The sequence below is a fragment of the Ictidomys tridecemlineatus genome, chromosome 5 (genome assembly GCF_052094955.1).
Source record: "Ictidomys tridecemlineatus isolate mIctTri1 chromosome 5, mIctTri1.hap1, whole genome shotgun sequence".
Taxonomy (NCBI): Eukaryota; Metazoa; Chordata; class Mammalia; order Rodentia; family Sciuridae; genus Ictidomys; species Ictidomys tridecemlineatus.
The window spans coordinates 158,672,436-158,692,109 of record NC_135481.1 but is presented as its reverse complement, the minus strand read 5'-3'; the positions used below and the strand labels follow the sequence as shown (position 1 = coordinate 158,692,109).

The 19,674-nt window shown below is 38.7% G+C and overlaps 1 protein-coding gene and 1 long non-coding RNA gene across 3 annotated transcripts in view; both read left to right on the top strand.

The window, feature by feature from the left end:
* Positions 1–19,674, top strand: part of Dtd1 (D-aminoacyl-tRNA deacylase 1) — a 202,538-nt gene that overhangs the window by 18,548 nt on the left and 164,316 nt on the right. The gene's annotated exons all lie outside the window — the stretch shown is intronic.
* On the top strand, positions 14,164–19,381 carry LOC144378042 (uncharacterized). Its single transcript, XR_013439526.1, has 2 exons — positions 14,164–18,688; positions 19,024–19,381. It is a non-coding gene; the product is annotated as an uncharacterized LOC144378042 (long non-coding RNA).

Sequence of the window (19,674 nt, the reverse complement as noted above, 5' to 3'; positions counted from 1 at the left end):
GATCTTATTTATTTTTTCAAAGAGCCAACTTTTAGTTTTATCAGTTTTTTCAATTGTTTCTTTTGTTTCGATTTCATTAATTTCAGCTCTGATTTTAATTATTTCTTGCCTTCTAGTTCTTTTGCTGTTGTTTTGCTCTTCTTTTTCTAGGATTTTGAGATGAAGTATGAGATCATTTATTTGTTGGTTTTTTCTTTTTTTAAGGAATGAACTCCAAGCAATGAATTTTCCTCTTAGAACTGATTTCAATGTGTCCCATAGATTCCGATATGTTGGGTCTGTGTTTTCATTTATCTCTAAGAATTTTTAAATTTCCTCCTTGATGTCTTCTATAACCCATTGATTATTCAGTAACCTATTTTTCATTCTCCAAGTGATGCATGATTTTTTCCTTCCTTCTTTTATCATTGATTTTCACTTTCATTCCATTATGATCAGATAAGATGCATGGTATTATCTCTACTCCTTTATATTGTCTAAGAGTTGCCCTGTGACATAATATATGATGTATTTTTGAGAAGGATCCATGTGCTGCTGAGAAGAAAGTGTAACTGCTTGATGTTGGGTGGTATATTCTATATATGTCAATTAAATCTAGGTTGTTAATTGTGTTATTGAGTTCTATAGTTTCCTTATTTAACTTTTGTTTGTAAGATCTGTCCAGTGGTGAGAGAGGTGTGTTGAAGTCTCCCATGATTATTGTATGGTGGTCTATTAGACTCTTGAACTTGAGAAGAGTTTGTTTGATGAACATAGCTGCACCATTGTTTGGGGCATACATATTTTTGATTGTTATGTCTTGTTGGTGTATGGTTCCCTTGAGCAGAATGTAGTGTCCCTCTTTATCCGTTTTGATTAACTTTGGCTTGAAATCTATTTTATTTGATATGAGTATGGACACTCCTGCTTGTTTCCGAAGTCCATATGAGTGATATGATTTTTCCCAACCTTTCACCTCCAGTCTGTGTATGTCTTTTCCTATCAAATGCGGCTCCTGTAGGCAGCATATTGTTGGGTCATGTTTTGTGATCCATTCTACTAGCCTGTGTCTCTTAATTGGTGAGTTTAAGCCATTAACATTTAGGGTTATTATTGAGATATGGGTTGTTCTTCCAGCCATATTTGTTTATTTATGGTACTAAACATGGTTTGTTTTCCTCTTTGATTATTTTTCCCCCCTTTACTGTCCTACCTCCCACTGTTGATTTTCATTGTTATTTTCCATTTCCTCTTCCTGTAATGTTTTGCCGAGGATTTTTTGGAGAGATGGTTTTCTAGCTGAAAATTATTTTAGCTTTTGTTTATCGTGGAAGGTTTTAATTTCATCTTCCATCCTGAAGCTTAATTTTGCTGGATACACAATTCTTGGTTGGAACCCATTTTTCTTTTAGTGTTTGACATATGTTATTCCAGGATCTTCTAGCTTTCAGAGTCTGTGTTGAGAGATCAGCTATTATCCTGATTGGTTTACCCCTAAATGTAATCTGCTTCTTTTCTCTTGTAGCTTTTAAAATTCTCTCCTTATTATGTATGCTGGGCATCTTCATTATAATGTGTCTAGGTGTGGATCTCTTATGATTTTGCACATTCGGCGTCCTGTAGGCTTCTAGGACTTGGGATTCTGTCTCATTCTTCAAGTCTGGGAAGTTTTCTCGTATTATTTCATTGAATAGATTGCTCATTCCTTTGGTTTGGACTTCTATACCTTCCTGTATCCCAATGATTCTTAAGTTTGGTCTCTTTATGTTATCCCATATTTCTTGGATGTTCTGCTCATGGTTTCTTAACAGTCTTGCTGAGCTGTCTATGTTCTTTTCAAGTTGAAATATTTTGTGTTCATTGTCTGATGTTCTATCTTCTAAGTGTTCTACTCTGCTGGTAGTATTTTCTCAATTGAGTTTTTAAGTTGGTTTATTGCTTCTTGCATTTCTAGGATTTCTGTTTGTTTGTTTTTTATAACCTCTATTTCCCTGTATCGTTGATCTTTTGCTTCCTGGATTTGTTTATGTAATTCATTGTTGACGTGATCTTTCATTGTTTGATTTTGCTGTCTAATGTCTTCCTTGAGACTCCAGATCATCTGAAGCATGTAAATCCTGAATTCTTTATCTGACATTCCATCTGCTGCAGCTATTACCTCTTCTAGAGTTGAGTTGACCTGCAATGCTTGTGGTCCTTTCTTTTCCTGTCTCTTCATACTGTTCGCGTTTCTTTCTGCTTGGTGAAACTGTTGTGTTATTGAATTATCCCCGTATATATTTGTATTGCTCTTGTATAGTTGCAAAGTCTCCCGCGCAGGCACGGGCAGCGGCTCTGCTCCTCCTCCAATTGGGGCAATGTACGTACCACAGCGGCAGGCCGCTGGGCCTGTTCTGCCGGTGGTCACAGTTCCGCCTACCTTGCAGGCGCAGGGGGAGGGGGTCCTTTTCTTTTAATTCTCTTTTTTGCAAAAAGTATCCATTTGCCATAAGGACATAGATATTCCAAGTGAGGAACATTCTTGCCTTAAATCAAATCCCACTTTTTAATTGGTTCTGATAGAGCAGAATATGTTTGCTTCTTCCAGAAATATCCATGTAACCCCATTTATAAGTCTGTTCATGTCTATCTTCAGTGCTTTTTTTTACCCTGTGTCCCCTGGGGTCATCTGACATGGCTTTGCTGCAAACATGTTTCTTCACAGAATGAATAATTAAGTTGGGTCTTCCAAGTAATTATTTTTATTTGCTGTGCCAAGGATTAGATCTTGCCAGCATTGTCTTCTCTGCTTGTAGATATTTGTGGAACCATTCATTTCTGAGTAATTTCAGTTGTATTTTAGAAGACACTTTAAATGGGAGAACATTAATGGTTATTACAGAATGTTTGAGTGAAAGCAAAACAGCTTTCATGTAAACTTTTAAAGAGGAGTATTTTATATATTGTTAGGTGTTTTGTCTTCCTAAAAATACCTTTTACTTTTTGAAGTGATATGTATTTTATCTAGGAAATTACATGAAGTACATGAAGAAATATACTGTAATTTTATAATGGATCAGAGTTTAAGCTTATGAGATATGATACAACTGATCTTTTTTTTTTGTTACCAGGGATTGAACTTGGGGTCACTTGACAACTGAGCCACATTACCAGCTATATTTTGTGTTTTATGTAGAGACAGGGTCTTACTGAGTTGCTTAGTGCCTTGCTTTTTGCTGAGGCTGGCTTTGAACTCTTGATCCTCCTGCCTCAGCCTCCTGAGCTGCTGTTGTAGGTGTGTGCCACAACACCCAGCTACAACTGATCATATTAATGAAATATTGACAAGAATTATGTGAAGAGCTTTAATCAAAATCTTTTTCCAAGTCTTTTGGACTTTCACAAGGATTGTAGTTATAATTGAGCGAGGTGCATCACTCTCGCTTTTGGTCTTAGTTCTTTTACAGCTTTCAGTGGAATAAAATGCATAGAGTGTATTTTACACATTTGCTGTTTTTTGGTTAATTTCAAGAATTTGGCTCTGAGCTCCAATATGGAAAACCCTCTGTGTGCTACAGGGATACTTGAATGCAAACAAACTGCTAAAAGGCATTTCCTTTATTTTAGGATTTCAGGGCCATTTCAGCAACTTTAAAACTTAAAATAGTTTAATTAGATTTGACATTTCTTTTCATTTCTTTCTTTTTTTATGACTGAACATTTTACGTTTAAATTTAACTCATTTCTAATTTGCTGTTGAAATTAAATGGAGAGAAGTTTTGTGTCCCTTTTGTTTCTTCTGTATATTCCTTTACATCTCAATTGGTGCCCATTCGATTTAGATACTTACTCTCCAGCCACCATTCCTCCTGCACAGACCCCGCAGTGGCTCATATGCTGGACAGCAAAGTCTGTCTTGGTTTCCATTTTTTTTCATGAATTGCTGGTGATAGGATTTTAATCTGTTTCCCTGGATCCATATGGAATGAGACCCTTGGGAGCAAGTTAGTTATGAGTTGGTCCTGCATAACTTTATTACTGTTAGTATATAGCATGTCAGAATATATCTGTCAAGGGCGTATTATGTTCCTGGTCTTATGCAAAGGAAATAATCTTCATGTTGGATCTTCATAGCAACCCTATCAAATGGGTACTAGCTCTACCCTCATTTTGCAGGTGAGGAGACTGAGACGCAGCAGGATAACCTGTGGAAGGTTGCTGAGTATATAAATGGCAAAGCCTGGAATCAAACCAGGAGCCATCTCTAGAGGCCAAGCTTCACTCAACTCTTCAGTTCACTCATGTCACACCCTTTTGCCTTCTTGACCTTCTCTGGAAGTTTATTGGGACTTTCTGCTTTCTCTGCCCTGCTTAAGGAAACCAGTAGAGGGTTTTGGACCTTATAAGGTCTAGTGAGAGCAGAGAAGTGTACTCCATTGCCATTCTGTCTTTTATCTTGGAGCAGTGTTGTTAATCCAGAGTTTTCAGTCGTGTTTATTGCTGGGGGATATTTTATTGGTTCTACTCAAGTCATATTTTGATGTTTTCTGTATTGATAGGACACTGTTTATCTACCAGCCATTGATCTAGGTTCTGGGTAAATAGTGCTGAGCAAGAAAGATGCTGTCTCTGCCCTAATGGAACTCACAATCTAGTGGGGAAGAGAAATTCTGAGCAAACATGGCTGGTTTTGCTATACCAGGACACCAGTTCTAAAAAGCTTATGTTCTGCAAAGCTACTGCTAATCATAGGGACTTGCAGGAAAAATGGGGTAAATAGCAGACTGCTAAAACCCACCAACAGGCAGTAGGCTCTTATTTTTCATTGTTACAAAATACAGTCAGAGGGGCTTCTGCCAGTGCTGAGGGCTTTTCCCTTTTCCGCTAAAGATGGGCCATTTGTTCCTATTGTTCTGGCCCTCCTTGCCTAAGAAAACCTCCTCTGCTCTGATGCAGCCTTTGCAGTATATGTATGCACTTTTTCTCATTTATCAGTTGTAACTGAGTACATTCTCATTTCCGAAGCAAAGTTTCCAGAACCTTTTGTAATGACTAGTGTGACGCATGCTTTGGTGGGTATTAGGAGTGGATAATGGGGTTGGGTGCTAAGGTGGTGGTGGTAAATGTGATTAGGATTGATTCTTTTTTTCTTTTAATTTACAAAAATATGTTTTTTAAAATAAATTTTATTTGTTCTTTTTAGATATACATGACAATAGAGTGTATTTTGACATATAATACATAGATGAAGTATAAGATTCTAATTAGGGTCCCATTCTTGTGGTTGACAACAATGTGGAGTTTCACTGGTGGTGTATTCATATATGAACATAGGAAAGTTATGTGTGATTCATTTTGCTGTCTTTCTTATGCCTATTCCCCCTCCCTTCCCTTCATTTCCCTTTGTGTAATCCAATGAACTTCTAAACATACCCTGCCCCCCTGCCCCATTGTGTGTTTGCATCCACATATCAGAGAGAACATTTGGCTTTTGGGTTTTTGGGACTGGCTTATTACACTTAGCATGATAGTCTTCATCTATTTACTGGCAAATGTCGTAATTTCATTCTTCCTTTTGGCTGAGTCATATTCCATTGTGTATATGTACCACATTTTCTTTGTTATTCATTCATCTGTACCACATTTTCTTTATTCATTCAACTTAGGTTGGTTCCATAGCTTTGCTATTGTGAATTGAACTGCTATAAACATTGATATGGCTGTGTCACTGTAGTATACTGATTTTAGTCCTTTGGGTATAGACCGAGGAGTGGGATAACTGGATCAAATGGTGGTTCCATTCACTTTTTCTGAGGAATCTCCATACTGCTTTCCAGAGTGGTTACACCAATTTGCAAACGTTTGAGTATACTTTTCCCCCAACATCCTTGACAACATTTATTGTTTCTTGTGTTCTTGATAATTGCTATTCTGACTAGAGTGAAATGGAATCTCTGTGTAGTTTTAATTTGCATTTCTCTAAATGCTTAGGGATGGTGAACGTTTTTTCATGTATTTGTTGACTATTGTATTTCTTCTGTGAAGTGCCTGTTCAGTTCCTTTGGCTTGAGCTTTGATTCTGTCTGGTCTGGGTTTAGGTCATTTGCTGAATCTACTTGACCCACTCAGAAAGTGCTTAATCATTATGTTTATACGTGGGCATGCACTCTCACTTTTGGTTAAATATAATTGAGGTTACTAGGATGCATGTACTTAAGTTGGAAAACATCCTTAATTTTGTCTGTTCCCCAAAAGGCTTCTTCCGTGGGGGACTGGGTAGGTAAGCCTCAGAGCAGAGGTCAGGTTTGTCCAGGACTCTCAAGGTTGAGCAATAAAAATCCTATGTCCTTGGAAGTCCTGGGCCAACTAAGATGGCTGATCCCCTAAGACACAGCCCCGTGGCAGGGTAGTTCTCATTGCACCCTGGGCCAGGTGATCTTCAGTGCTTTGTGCACAAATGCATCTTCTTCATGTAGAGACAAGTAGGGGTTAAGAGGACCATCAGGGCAGGAAGAGTGGCCATCTATCTTGGCTGAAGGAATGATACAGGTCATGGCCAAATCTCTAGGAAAGATGTGGAAATGTTCATCCCCTAGTACATGGTGTGCTTGGCCTGAGAAGGATCCAAGAGGTTCAGGGCAGATGTGGATAGAGGCGTGGAAAGGAGACTACAGTGCTGGAAAACATGGATAGCAATCTGATCACTTGGTCATGGGGTGTGTTGGCTGGCTTCTATATCAAGAATCTTTATAGTTATATAAAGACAACATGAAGACACGTTTAAACTGAGCTCAGAGGGTGAGAGAAGATGCAAACTGTAGTATCAGGAAGTGTTTTGGTGACTGACCTATTAGATGCTCTCCCAGTGTCCTATCAAGCTCCCTAGTTCTGCACTTTTCCTCTCCTCCCTCCCTGCCTGTGTTCCTTCCTTCTGAGGTGGCCTTGGTGTACTTTCATCCCCTTCCCTCTCTTCTCTCCACTTGCCTCCCTACCTCATCTCATCCTCCTGGGCCTCCCCACATTGCTTGGGCTTCTCACAGTCAAGTGGTCTCTGGATTTCTAACATGGTGCTGTCTTCCTTCAAAGTGAACCTTCCAAGGATGGTTGTTCTAAAACGGGAAGTGAAGGTGCCAGTCTCTTAAGGCCAGGCTTGGAAAGGGGTCAGATACACATGTGCCATAAACAGCAGTCTCACAGCTCCTCCAGAGGAGATAAATCCCTCTTGTAATGGAAGGCATGTCAAAGAGTTTGCGGTTGGTATTTCTAATCTTCCAAAGCTCATGACTCTGGTGCTCTCAGAGGTGGAACTTTTCTCATTCACTGGCTCTTCTTCAAATAATTACTTTAGGGAAAAACCCCTAAAGCACAAATTTGTCAGTTTCCTCCCCTCTATGACAGAGTGAGCCAGAGCTCAGGGTGCTTTATTGAGCCCCCAGACTGAGTGGGCCTAGAACCTGGGCAGTTGTGGCTTCTGCAGCCCCCAGGAATCCCTAGCCTTGGGATAAATGCCAAAAGCAAATTTGACTGGAGGCATTAAACACTCTTCAAATTGAGTGTTGAATGTGCATTAGGTTTATAGTTAGGAAAAAAAAAGTTATACCAAAATGGAGTGGTTAAAAGAAGGGCCTGCACTGCAAACTTCTAGTCCCAGCTCTGAGCCATTCCCAATGGGCCCAGGAAGGCATTTGCTTGTCATCTTTGGTCAGCAAATCAGAAGCTGCTCTGGTATTAAAAGGAGCTACCTGTATATTTTCTGTGGGGTCTGATCTATGGTGGGCGTCAAAGTGCTAGAGAAATGTGGACGTAAGGAGGACAGCAGCTTATGATGGCCTCAGAGCTGTGCACAGCGTGGGACATCCACTCTGTCCAATTCTCCTGCTTCATAATGCAGAAAAGGTGCCAGGCGCTGGAAGAACACAGCTAGTTTTTGCTTTGTGGTTAGTACTTAATTTCTATGGATTTGTTTAATTTTCTACTCTTTTTACTATTTAAATCATTTTAACAGCATGAATGAACTTTCAGCAGAAGCCTGTTTTATGGACGTTGGCAAGGATTGTGATGCGAAAGTCATTACTTTTAATATAAATTTAGGAAATTACATTGTGGGATAGTGTTTTCATTGCTCACAAGTGGTAAGGCTGGCAAACTGAGGTACAGGCAGATGCTCTTATGTACAAGTTCTTGTTTTTAAATTTCTGGTGCTAGGGCTTGAGTCCAGGGCCTTCCCCATGTTAGGCAAGTGCTCAACCAGTGAGTTACATCTCCAGCCTCTTGTGTAGAAGTCTGATACCTAAGTGTGATTGATTTTTCCCAGTTGGTTAGTGTTTTCTGTCATTCCTTTTTTCATTCTCAAGTAACTTACCTTCTTAGTTCTGCATGTCTCTTTTTCAGCCTTACATCTCACAGCTGTAATATCACTTCCCTCACCCCAAAGGGCAAATTTCATTTGCTTTCATTCTTAATTCTTATCTTTTCATGATTTCTTTCATTGATTAATTGTGAATAGCAACTTAATTTTACAAGTTTTCCTTCTCCCTACCTAAAATAAGTGTCATGACTGCTTTTAAGAATGTGTCGGTGGCCTGGTGGTGAATTTGTACCCTATGGTAATGGCAGAGTGCTCATAACCAAGTTATTTTGTGTGATGAATGCCACTGGGTTTAGGGACGTGAGGACACACTCATTGTAGTGGCTGTCTCTCATTATCTCTTCTTTCCTGCAACATTTGGATCTGAAATGTCCCTCAAAGACCCATGTGTTAAAGATTTGGTCCCCAGGGTGGTGCTGTTGGGAGGTGGTAGAACCTTTAGGAGAAGGGGCCTAATGGTAGAAAATTAGATCACTGGGGTGTGACCCTGAAGGGAATATTGGGACCCTGGCTCCTTTCTATCCTGCTGCTACTTTCCAGCTGCCATGAGGAGAACAGCTTCCTCCACTTTGTACTCCTGACTGTGATCTTCTGCCTCAAAGTGACAGGACCAACTGAGCATGGTCTGAAATCTCTGAAACCATGAGCCCAAATAAAGCTTTCCTCCATATAAGTTCACTATCTCTGGTATTTTGTTACAGTAATGGAAACTGACTAACTTCTTCTCTGGGCTTCTTTTCCTTTCCGCTTTTATTTTCCTTCATCCATTTTTTCTCATTTCCTGAGCTCCCACCATATTTTTGTTCATGAATTGTCCTATGACGTCTCTTATGGCGATTCAATTTGAAGAAATAGGACAATATTTTAAAGGAGTATACAGGAATAGGTGAAAGAAACTCCTGTTCATCATCATCATGATCCAAGTACACACAATAATGTAGGATGAGAAGAAAAGGCTGAATCACTCAGCAGGAGGAATAGGAAGAGTTCAAAGCCTATTGAGTCAGGGTCTAGGAATTCAGAAATATTGATAAATTAATTGACTGTATTTTAATGTTCTTTAAACCCAGGCTTGACTGAGCAGATAAATAGTATAAATTGTTTGGCCTCTTAATCATTCATTCTCTTTTCTGTATCCTGAGTGAATCCTTCTAATTGACTGATTTGTTCTTTGATTGTGGCCAGTCTGGAGTTTGACCTGTCCTTTGCATTTAAGTCAATCATTTTTTATTTGAGTATTTGTTTTTTTTTTTACAAATTATTTTTAATATTATTTATTGTGGTAAAATGCACATTATATAACATTAGCCATTTAAAAGTATAAATTCAGTGACATTTAATATAGCCATAATGCTGTGTACCATTGCTACTGTCTGGTTTCATACACCCCAAAAGGTAATGCCATACCCATTAACAGTCAACTTTTCATTCTCTCCTGTCCCTAGCCCCTGGCAACCAGTAATCTGCTTTCAGTTACTGGATTTACCTGTTCCTGACATTTCATATAAATGGAACTATACTCTGTGGCCTTTTATGTCTGGCTTCTTTCACTTAGCATAATGTGTTTAAAGTTCTTACATGTTATAGCATGTGTCAGTACCTCATTTCTTTCTTTTCTTAAAAATGTTTTTTTACTGCAATCTGTACACGTGGTAAAAATGGGAGTTCATAACCCACTTGAATCAAATGTATGAAATATGATATGTCAAGAGCATTGTAATGTTTTGAACAATAATAAAAAATGTTTTTTTAGTTGTAGATGGACACAATATCTTTATTTTTATTTATTTATTTATTTTATATGTGGTGCTGAGTATTGAACCCAGGGCCTCACGCATGCAAGGTAAGCACTCTACCACTGAGCTACAACCCCAGCCCCCTCATTTCTTTTTAATGAGTAACATTCCATGCATAATTATATCACATTTCATTCATTCATTTATGGTTATTTGGGTTGTTTTTACCTTTTGGCTATTTTGAAGAATGCTGCTGGAACATTTATAAACATTTTGTTTGAATACCTGGTTTTGATTCTTTTGGGTATATATTTAGGAGTGAAATTGCTGGATCATGTGGTTTAGATACTACCAAGCTGTTGTACAGTGGCTGACCCATTTTACGTTCCTACCAACAATGTGTGAGGAGTCTAATTTTCTGTATTCATGCCAACACCTATTATTTTTTTTAACTTATAGGCATCCTAATGGGTAAGGAGTGGTACATCTTTGTGGTTTTAATTGCATTTTCCTAATGATAATTGATATGAGCATTTTTTCATGTGCTTGTTAGTCATTTGTATATCTTCTTTTTTCCCCTCTTGTATCAGTTTATTTATTTATTTAATTTTTAAATTTTATTTATTAGTTGTAGCTGGATGCAATAACTTGTTTTTTTAAAAAATATTTACTTTTTAGTTGTAGGTGGACACATATCTTTATTTCATTTTTATGTGGTGCTAAGGTTTGAACCCAGTGCCTTGTGTGTGCTAGATGAGCACTCTACCACTGAGCCACAACCCCAGCCCCAATACCTTGATTTTATTTACTTATTTTTATGTGGTGCTGAGGATAGAATCCAGGGCCTTGCACATTCTAGGTGAGCACTCTACCACTGAGCCACAAACCCAGCCCTCAATTTATTTTTTAAAAAAGCTAATAAACTTTTTAAAGCAGTTTTAGGTTATAGAAAAATTGAACAAAAATTATCGAGTTCCTGTATATCTCCCCATGCCCCCTTCTCATCTTGCATTGGTTTGATAAAATTGTTAAACAATTGATGAGCTAAAATGATACATTAATACCAAAGTCCATTGTTTACATTGGAGCTCACTCTTGGTGCCATACATTCTACAGTTTGGACAAATGTATAATGACATATATCCTCCATTGCAGTAACATACAGAATAGTTCCATTGCCCTAAAAGATCCTCTGTGAGCCACCTTGGCCCCTCCAGTATTTCTTCTTTGGAGAAATGTTTATTCAAGTCCTTTGTTCATTTTTAAATTGTGTGTTGTTTCTTTTTGTTGTGGAATTGTAATAGTAAATTTTTTTTTTTTTTTTGTACGAGGGATTAAACCCAGGGGCACTTAACCACTAAGTCACATCCTGCCGCAGTCTGGCTGGGCACAAAATAACCGAGCCACCACAAAGCCTTGTAGATTCAAACAGCAACTCTTTATTCCTGAACTCTCACCGACACTCTACACACACTACCTGGGAATACACCCGCCCCCCCCCCAACTCCAAAGGAGCGGTTGCCTGAGGCAGCATGATACGCCCTAATCCCAGCAGGATCTGCCCTAATCCTGGAGCCGCCCTATTCCCAGGAGGATCCACCCTAAACCCGGAGCCACCCTAATCCCTGAGCAGGGTCACCTTTCAACCCCAAATGCCATGCGTCATTCCTACTTGGCAATGGCTCTCAGCAACATCCCAGCCCTTTTTATTTTTATTTTGAAACAGGCTCTTGCTGAGTTGCTTAGGGCCTCCCTAAATTGCTGAGGTTGGCTTTGAACTCACGATCCTTCTACCTCAGCCTCTACTAAGATTACAGGCATGCACCACCACGCCCAACCTGAAATAGTGATTTATGTATTCCAAATATTAGAGCTCTGTCAGATATATGATTTGCAAATATTCTCTTCCTCTCTATGAGTTGTCTTTTCACTTCCTTGATAGTATTCTTTGTTCCTCAGAAGCTTCTAATTTTGATGAAATCTGGTTTATTTTTTCCTTTTGATGCTTAGATATTTTTGGTGTTATATCTAAGACTCTTGCCAAATTACAATGTCTTGAAGATGAACCCTATGTTTTCTTCACAAAGTTATAGTTTAAATTCTTAAATTAAGGTCTTTGACCCATTTTGAGTTAACTTTATATATGGTGTGAGGTAAGGATTTAGCTTCACTTTGGGGGATGTATCTATCCAGTTATCCCATCACCATTTGTTGAAAAGTCTATCACCACTCAGTAATGGTTTTTGTACCCTTATCAAAAATCAAGTGACCAAATATATGTATGGATATATTTCTGGACTTTCAATTCTGTTTCATTATTCTATATGTCTGCCTATATACCAGTACCACACTATTGGGGATTTCTCCAAATTTTTTCTTCTAATAAATGTGAATAGATGATATGATCAGGTAGTTCAAACATCAAAATGATATTAAAAGGTCCTCATTAGGAAGTTTTACTCTTCCTTTTGTCCCTGTCCAATATGTTTCCCTTGCTTTAATACTTTTTTTCTATCCACCCAGTGCAAATGTGAGCAGATATGAGTATATATATCTCTCTTTTAATGCAGAAGATAATATATAATATGCTGTTTTACATCTTGTGTTTCACAGTATGTCCTAGAGATTCTTTCCGCCATATCAGTTCATAGAGACTTCCTCACATCTCTTCTTTTTTAGCAGCTATGGGGTGTTTATGGCAGGAACATAGCCTAGCTTACTTAATACTTGCTTTGTTGGACTCTGGGTTGTTTTTAATTTCTGTCTCTTAAAAAAAGGTGGTGCCTGACTTGTTCCAGTTTTTAGAGGGAATGCCTTTAATTTTTCTCCATAGAAAAGCCTGAGACTTAGCATAGATAGATAGCCTTTACGATGTTGAGATATATTCCTGTTATTCCTAGTTTTTCTAGTGTTTTGAACATGAAGGGGTGCTGTATTTTGTCAAATGCTTCTTCTGCATCTATTGAGATGATCATATGATTCTTATCTGTAAGTCTATTGATGTGATGAATCACATTTATTGATTTCCGTATGTTGAACCAACCCTGCACCCCTGAGATGAATCCCACTTGATCATGGTACACAATCTTTTTGATATGTTTTTGTATTTGATCTGCCAAAATTTTATTGAGAATTTTTTGCATCTATGTTCTTTAGAGATACTGGTCTGAAGTTTTCTTTCTTTGATGTTTCTTTGCCTGGTTTTGGAATCAGGGTGATATTGGCCTCATAGAATGAGTTTGGAAGTGCTGCCCTTTTCTAGGATGGTGGAATGTGATGGACATCATTATCCAAAGTACATGTGTGAAGACCCGAATTGGTGTGAACATACTTTATATACAACTAGAAATATGCAAAATTGTGCTGTATATGTGTAACAAGAATTATAATGTATTCTGCTGTCATTTATTTAAAAAAATAACAAAACCCCAGTGGTGCACTGAATAAATTTGTACATATACCACTTCATATGTAGATACATCTGTAGGACAAATTCTTGGAAATGGGATTAATAGATAGTGCTAGGTAGGTGTTGTTCCTTTTGGCAGTGTGTGAGACTGTCCTACTCTTCCTAACTTTGTCAACAGTGCATTGTGAACTAAGTAGGGATTGATCTCAGGGTCTAATAGACCTCTTGTTGCAGAGTGTGGTTGAACATTTTTAAGATATTGGAGTGATTTGTATTTCTTTTTCCATCAGCTGTTCATGTGCTTTGTCCATTTTCCTACTGACATTTGTTAGGTTATTTATTTCTGCGAGCTTTTTATATATGTTGAATTGCAAGTGTTTTTCACCATTTTATTGTTTGTCCTTTGGCTTTGCTTAAGGGCTTGTTTGCTGGTCAGAAAATTTTGATCCTTTAGTAGTTGATAATCAAGTTTTTGAAACGTCTTCTGGATTTTGAATTTTAGTTTCCTATTATGCATACCTATGATATTTTTTACTCAAAAGTTATAAAAAATTAGGCCATTTTTCCCCTAGTGCTTTTATACTTTCATTTTAAAATTTTAAATCTTCAGTCTCTTTGGAGTTTATTCTGTATAAATGTTCAGCATGGATTCAAAATTTCTCTCTCTTTTTCTTTTCCAGATGTTTACTAAATGGTTTCCCAAGCCATTTATTGTAAATACCATCTTTACCTGTGCTAATTTGAGATTCTGGCTTTATCTCATGTTAAATTCCTACATGTATTTATGAACATTTACATTGTATATTATATGCTGAAGACAAACTATTTTAGATACTGAGTTGCTTTACTATTGTTTTCATAGCAAATAAAGTGAATTCTCCCACATTACTCTTTAGATTTTTCCTAACTAATCTTAAATATTTATTTTTCTAGATGAATTTTAAAACCAGCTTATCTACTTTTAGAGAGCAATCTATGTTATTTTTATTTGGTATGCATTATGTTCATAGATGCATAAATTCTATGTTCCATGTTGCTAATCCTGTTCTAGCATATTCTCTTACAAAGTTTAGTTAAGGTTTGTTGACCTTGGTTGGCTGAACTCCAGCCCTGGTTAATACAGCTCTCTGTCTGCTCTGCATCTTCGTCTGCATCTGTACAGTTGAACGTGGCTGAAGAAAACATCATTACCAACTAGTCTCAAGTCGTGACCATGCCCTGCGATTACGGCACTGCCGAGGAATTGTAATACACTGACCTGTTCATTCATTCTGCTCTTCCTTGTGCCTGTTCTCTCTCCTCAAACTACCAGTACCCCATCTCTTATTTTCTCCCTTGGCTATTGACTGTATTTATTTCCCTGAGAAAACTGGAAGAGAACTTCCAAAAGTTCCCCCAACTCTACCTGCCAGCATCTGCCCAGGAGCCACCCAGTGGCTGACTCTTGCACTGCACATCAAAATTGGGATGTCTTTCCCTTTTTCCTGAGTCAGTTGTTGTTGTTCCCTTTTACTTGTACACATGCTGTTCATTTTCAAGTTTAGGGATACCCTCTCAGAGTCCCACCTTTCCTTCTAGCTCTTCCCCATGCTCTGCTCCAGTGCACCACAGGCTTTGTAAACTGTCAGTATCTAATTCTCATTATCTCAGAAATTCATTCCAACCAGTCTTTGCTCTGCTTTTCCCCCAGAACTGCCCTTGAAAAGGGCTCTGGTCCTTCTCTTTGCTGAGTCAGTTTTTTGGTCCTCAGCTCATTGGTCCCACCAGTGGGATTTGATCCTGTTACTTCCTCCTTCCTTGAAAAAATATCTTCACTGGACTTCAAAGACTCCACACTCCACTCCTTTCATGTACTTCACTGATAGCTTCTTTTCAGTCTCCATGTCCCTGATAACAATGTCTCTTCTACCTCTTCCTTCTTCTGCCTCCTGCTCTTCTTTCTCTTCTATTCATCTTTCTTCTCCTTCTGTGCTGGGGATGGAACCCAGGGCCTTGCACATGCTAGGCAGGTATTCTACCAGTGAGCTACACCCTGACACCCCCACCCCCATCGCCTGCCACCCTTATCTTTTTAACTTTGGAGGACTCAGTTCTTTGACTTTTCCTCATTTACACTCAGTCTGTGGTGATCTTGTCCAGTCTTTTGGCTTTGAAGATCATCTGCATGTCATGACTTCAAACTTTTTCTTTCTAGGCTAGATTCCCATACCCACACTCCGACCCATCTTCCTGGCTGCCTCCACTTGGGCATTGAAGAGATCTCTCAAATTTAGCATGTCTTACACTGAGCTCACGTTCTTATTTCCTGACCTAGACCATGATATCTGTGGGCTTCCCCATCTCAGTTGGTGGTCATGCCAGTCTTCTAGTGGCTTAGGCAAAACAAAACCAAAAGCCAAAATGAAACAGAACAAAAACCTACTTTCAATTGAACCAACTAAAATGTTGACTGTCTGGAACATTTTTGAAAAGTATTTATATTTCAGACTTTTTATTTGGAAATAATTTAGACTTATAGAAAAGTCACACATATAGAATATTTATTTATTTTTATTTTTTATTTTTTTTTTAAAGAGAGAGTGAGAGAGGAGAGAGAGAGATAATTTTTAATATTTATTTTTTAGTTCTCGGTGGACACAAAATCTTTGTTGGTATGTGGTGCTGAGGATCGAACCCGGGCCGCACGCATGCCAGGCGAGCGCGCTACCGCTTGAGCCACATCCCCAGCCCCTATAGAATACTTTAATCTAGCTTCCCTTGGTAACATCTTACACAGTTATCAAAGCCAGGGCAATAACATTGACAACTCATTAGGACTGAACTTATTATGACTTAATATGGGTTTTGCTCATATCCTTTTTCTGGCCCAGGATTGAATCCAGAATTCCATATTGCATTTGGTTGATACATCTCTTTAGTCTTCCCCAATATGAGATGGTTCTCTAGTCTTAAGTCTTTCCTACCAAACCCCTTTTGATGAGTTACTTAATTTTTCAGTTCCTTGTAGTATACCTTTCAGTGTGCAGCTGCCAGGTGTCTTCTCATGATTGGGTTGGGGTTATGCATTTTGGGCAGGAATGCTGCAAAAGTAATCTTGTGCTCTTCTTAGGGCACTATATCAGGGGGTACATGATGTCCACGTGTCTCATTATCTCACATGTTTCTCCCTGTCAAGTTACTGTTGTCCTCTCTGTAGTTGGTAAATGTTTTGTATGGAGATGCTTTGAGATTATACACATATCTTGTAATTCTACACACTGTCACCCATTCTGATAGTCTCCACCCATGGTCTTCGCAACAGTTTTGAGATATTTGTTTAACCAGCCCCATTAAAAAAGTATTGCTTTTTAAAAATTTTGTTCTTTTTAGTTATACATACAGTAAAGTATATTTTGACATATTATACATACTCGGAGTATAACTTATTTTAATTAGGATCCCATTGTTGTGGTTGACAATGATGTGGAGTTTCACTGGTTGTGTATTCATATATGAACATAGGAAAGTTATGTCTGATTTATTCTACTGTCTTTCCTATTCCCATTCCCGATTTCCTTCATTCCCCTTTGTCTAATCCAATGAATTTCTATTCTTTCCTTCTCACTCCTCTCTTATTGTGCTGCTATATATATTGATGTGGCTGTGTCACTGTAGTATGCTGATTTTAAGTCCTTTGGGTATATACAGGAGTGGAATAACTGGGTCAAGGTGGTTCCATTCCAAGTTTTCTGAGGAATCTCCATATTGCTTTCTAGAGTGGTTGTACCAATTTGTAGTCCCACCAGCAATGTGTGAGTGTACCTTTTCCCCCACGTCCAACAAAAAATGTTTTGCTTTGCTGCTTTGGGGGAGAGGAAGATTGTTCAGGATACTTTTTCTGCATGTGACTCTAGGAAAAAGAGGTCCCTGTGTGGTCATTTTAAAGTTAAAGAAATGGCTTTCCCATGCTCCTTAAGTAAGAGCTTTATTTTTAAAGAGGAATGGAAGTTGATTTTTTCCCAGCCTTTTTTTTTTCCTCTAATGGTTAACTTATTGAATATATTTCCTGATCATGACCATGCTGATTAAACCTTTATTGGCCATGGCATATGCCTGTAAGAGATTTCTCAAGTGTTCATGTAGAACTTTTGCCTATGTATTCAAAGGAGAAATTGGCCTGTACTTTTTTCCCCTATATTCATGTCCAATAGTAGGGCAATACTAGCCATGTAGAATAAATTGGAAAGCTTGTAATCTTTTCCTATTGTCTGGACCAATTTAAATGACACAAGAATTATTTGTACTAATAGAACTTTTTTCTTTTTTTGATACTGGGGATTGAACTCAGGGCTACTGGACCATTGAGCCACACCCTCAGCCCTATTTTGTATTTTACTTAGAGACAGGGTCTCACCGAGTTGCTTAGTGCCTTGCTTTTGCTGAGGCTGGCTTTGAATTTACGATCCTCCTGCCTCAGTCTCCCAAGCTGCTGGGATTACAGGTGTGCGCCACCGCTCCTGGCTCTAATAGAACTTTTTAGTAAAACTCTGAGGACTGGACTTCCTTGGCTATTGTGTTGGTCAGTTTTCTAGCACCCCTCAAATCCCTTTGTCCATAGTCTACATCCCATCTGGATTTCAAGTTTGCTTGAAGATAATTTATAGATTTTTTTAAAAAATGGTTTAGAAAGATCTCTGTATCTAGAATCATATCTCTTTCTTATTGTAGTTTAGTTGCATTTTCTCCCCCCCAAATGATTTTATATTTTTTCAGAAAACTAGCTCTTTAGTTAATTCATTAAGTCTAGTTATTTATTTTTTTTGCTTGTTACTTCATTGTTTTGCTTTGGTCTTCACTCTTTGATTTCATCATCTTCACTTTCTCTTGTGTGGTTTATTTGATTTCTTCTTCTAGTTCCTTATTTCATTTAGTGTTTTAGTATTATTTTCTAATAAATGAACTTGTGATCCCACACTTTAGTGTTTTGCATGATTCCTCTTCCCCAAGCCTGGTCCATCAGCAGATCCTCTCAGCCTCCCCTTTGACACACATGCAGAATCTGGGAACAGGATGCCCCTTCTGCTGCAGGCACCCAGCCCAAGCTGTCATCGTTTCTCATCTGAATGATTCTGACAGCCTGTTCCTGGGTGTCCTGCCTCCAGCTGGGTCTTCCTTCAAGCTGTGCCCAATACTGCAGCCTGAGAGAGCCACCTCCCCACAGAAGTTTATGCTACAGTGGTAACATACTTTTAAGATGGGAAAGATTTTAAGGATCATTGTCTCTACTTCTCAACAGTAATGACTAGAACAACTCCGTGTGTGTGTGTGTGTGTGTGTGTGTGTGTGTGTGTGTGTGTGTGTAGAGGGGGGTGCAGTGAAGAGAGTTCTGTGCCTTTCTGAGGACTGTGGCTCTCCTCCTGGGTGGGGATAGGAGCAGGTGGAAGGTAGTTCTGAGCAGAGGCTCACTCTGGCTGTGGTGGTTCCCTGCTCAGGGGAGGGTTGTCATTTTAGTCTTCCCAGTCCACCTTGAAACTTCTCTGAGGTTGCTTCTGTTGTATGTTTTTTGCCCCTAGAAGCTCTGACCTGGGTCAAAACCCTGCTGTGAAGCCCCTCGAGGCCATTTTGCTCCAACTGTGAAGATTTGTTCCCTAGGCCATTTTCTGTGCTGCCTCCAGCCACTCTGCCCAGCCCAGCCCTGAAGTGGTTCTGCAGTGGGGTTAAGTAATATATCTTAATACAGTGGAATAATAAGATATGTGAGAAGCTCATCAAATGCCAGTAACATGGACATGCACTGAATTTGAATGTAGATCCTTTCCCATTGTCATAGTCCCAGGGAGAAATTACAGGCCAAGGTTAAATTCTGTATCTTAATCAAGTCCAGAGAAATTTAAGTCTGAAATAAAATCCTATGACCTGGTGAACTCAGAAGCTGTCTCCCTTATTGGTTGGTTGGTTAGTTGGCTGGCTTGTTTCTTTCTTTCTTTCACTGGGGATTGAACTCAGGAACTCTTTTCTATTGAGCTACATACCCTGCACTAAAAAAAAAAAAAAAAAAAAGAAAAAAAAGAAAAAGAAAAAAAAAAGATCTTTTATTCCAAAATGGTCTTATTAAGTTGCTGAGGGTCTCCCTAATTTGCTGTGGCTGGCCTTGAACTTGCAATCCTCCTGCCTTAGTCTCCTGAGTCACTGGGATTACAGTCATGCACCACTGCCCCTGACCC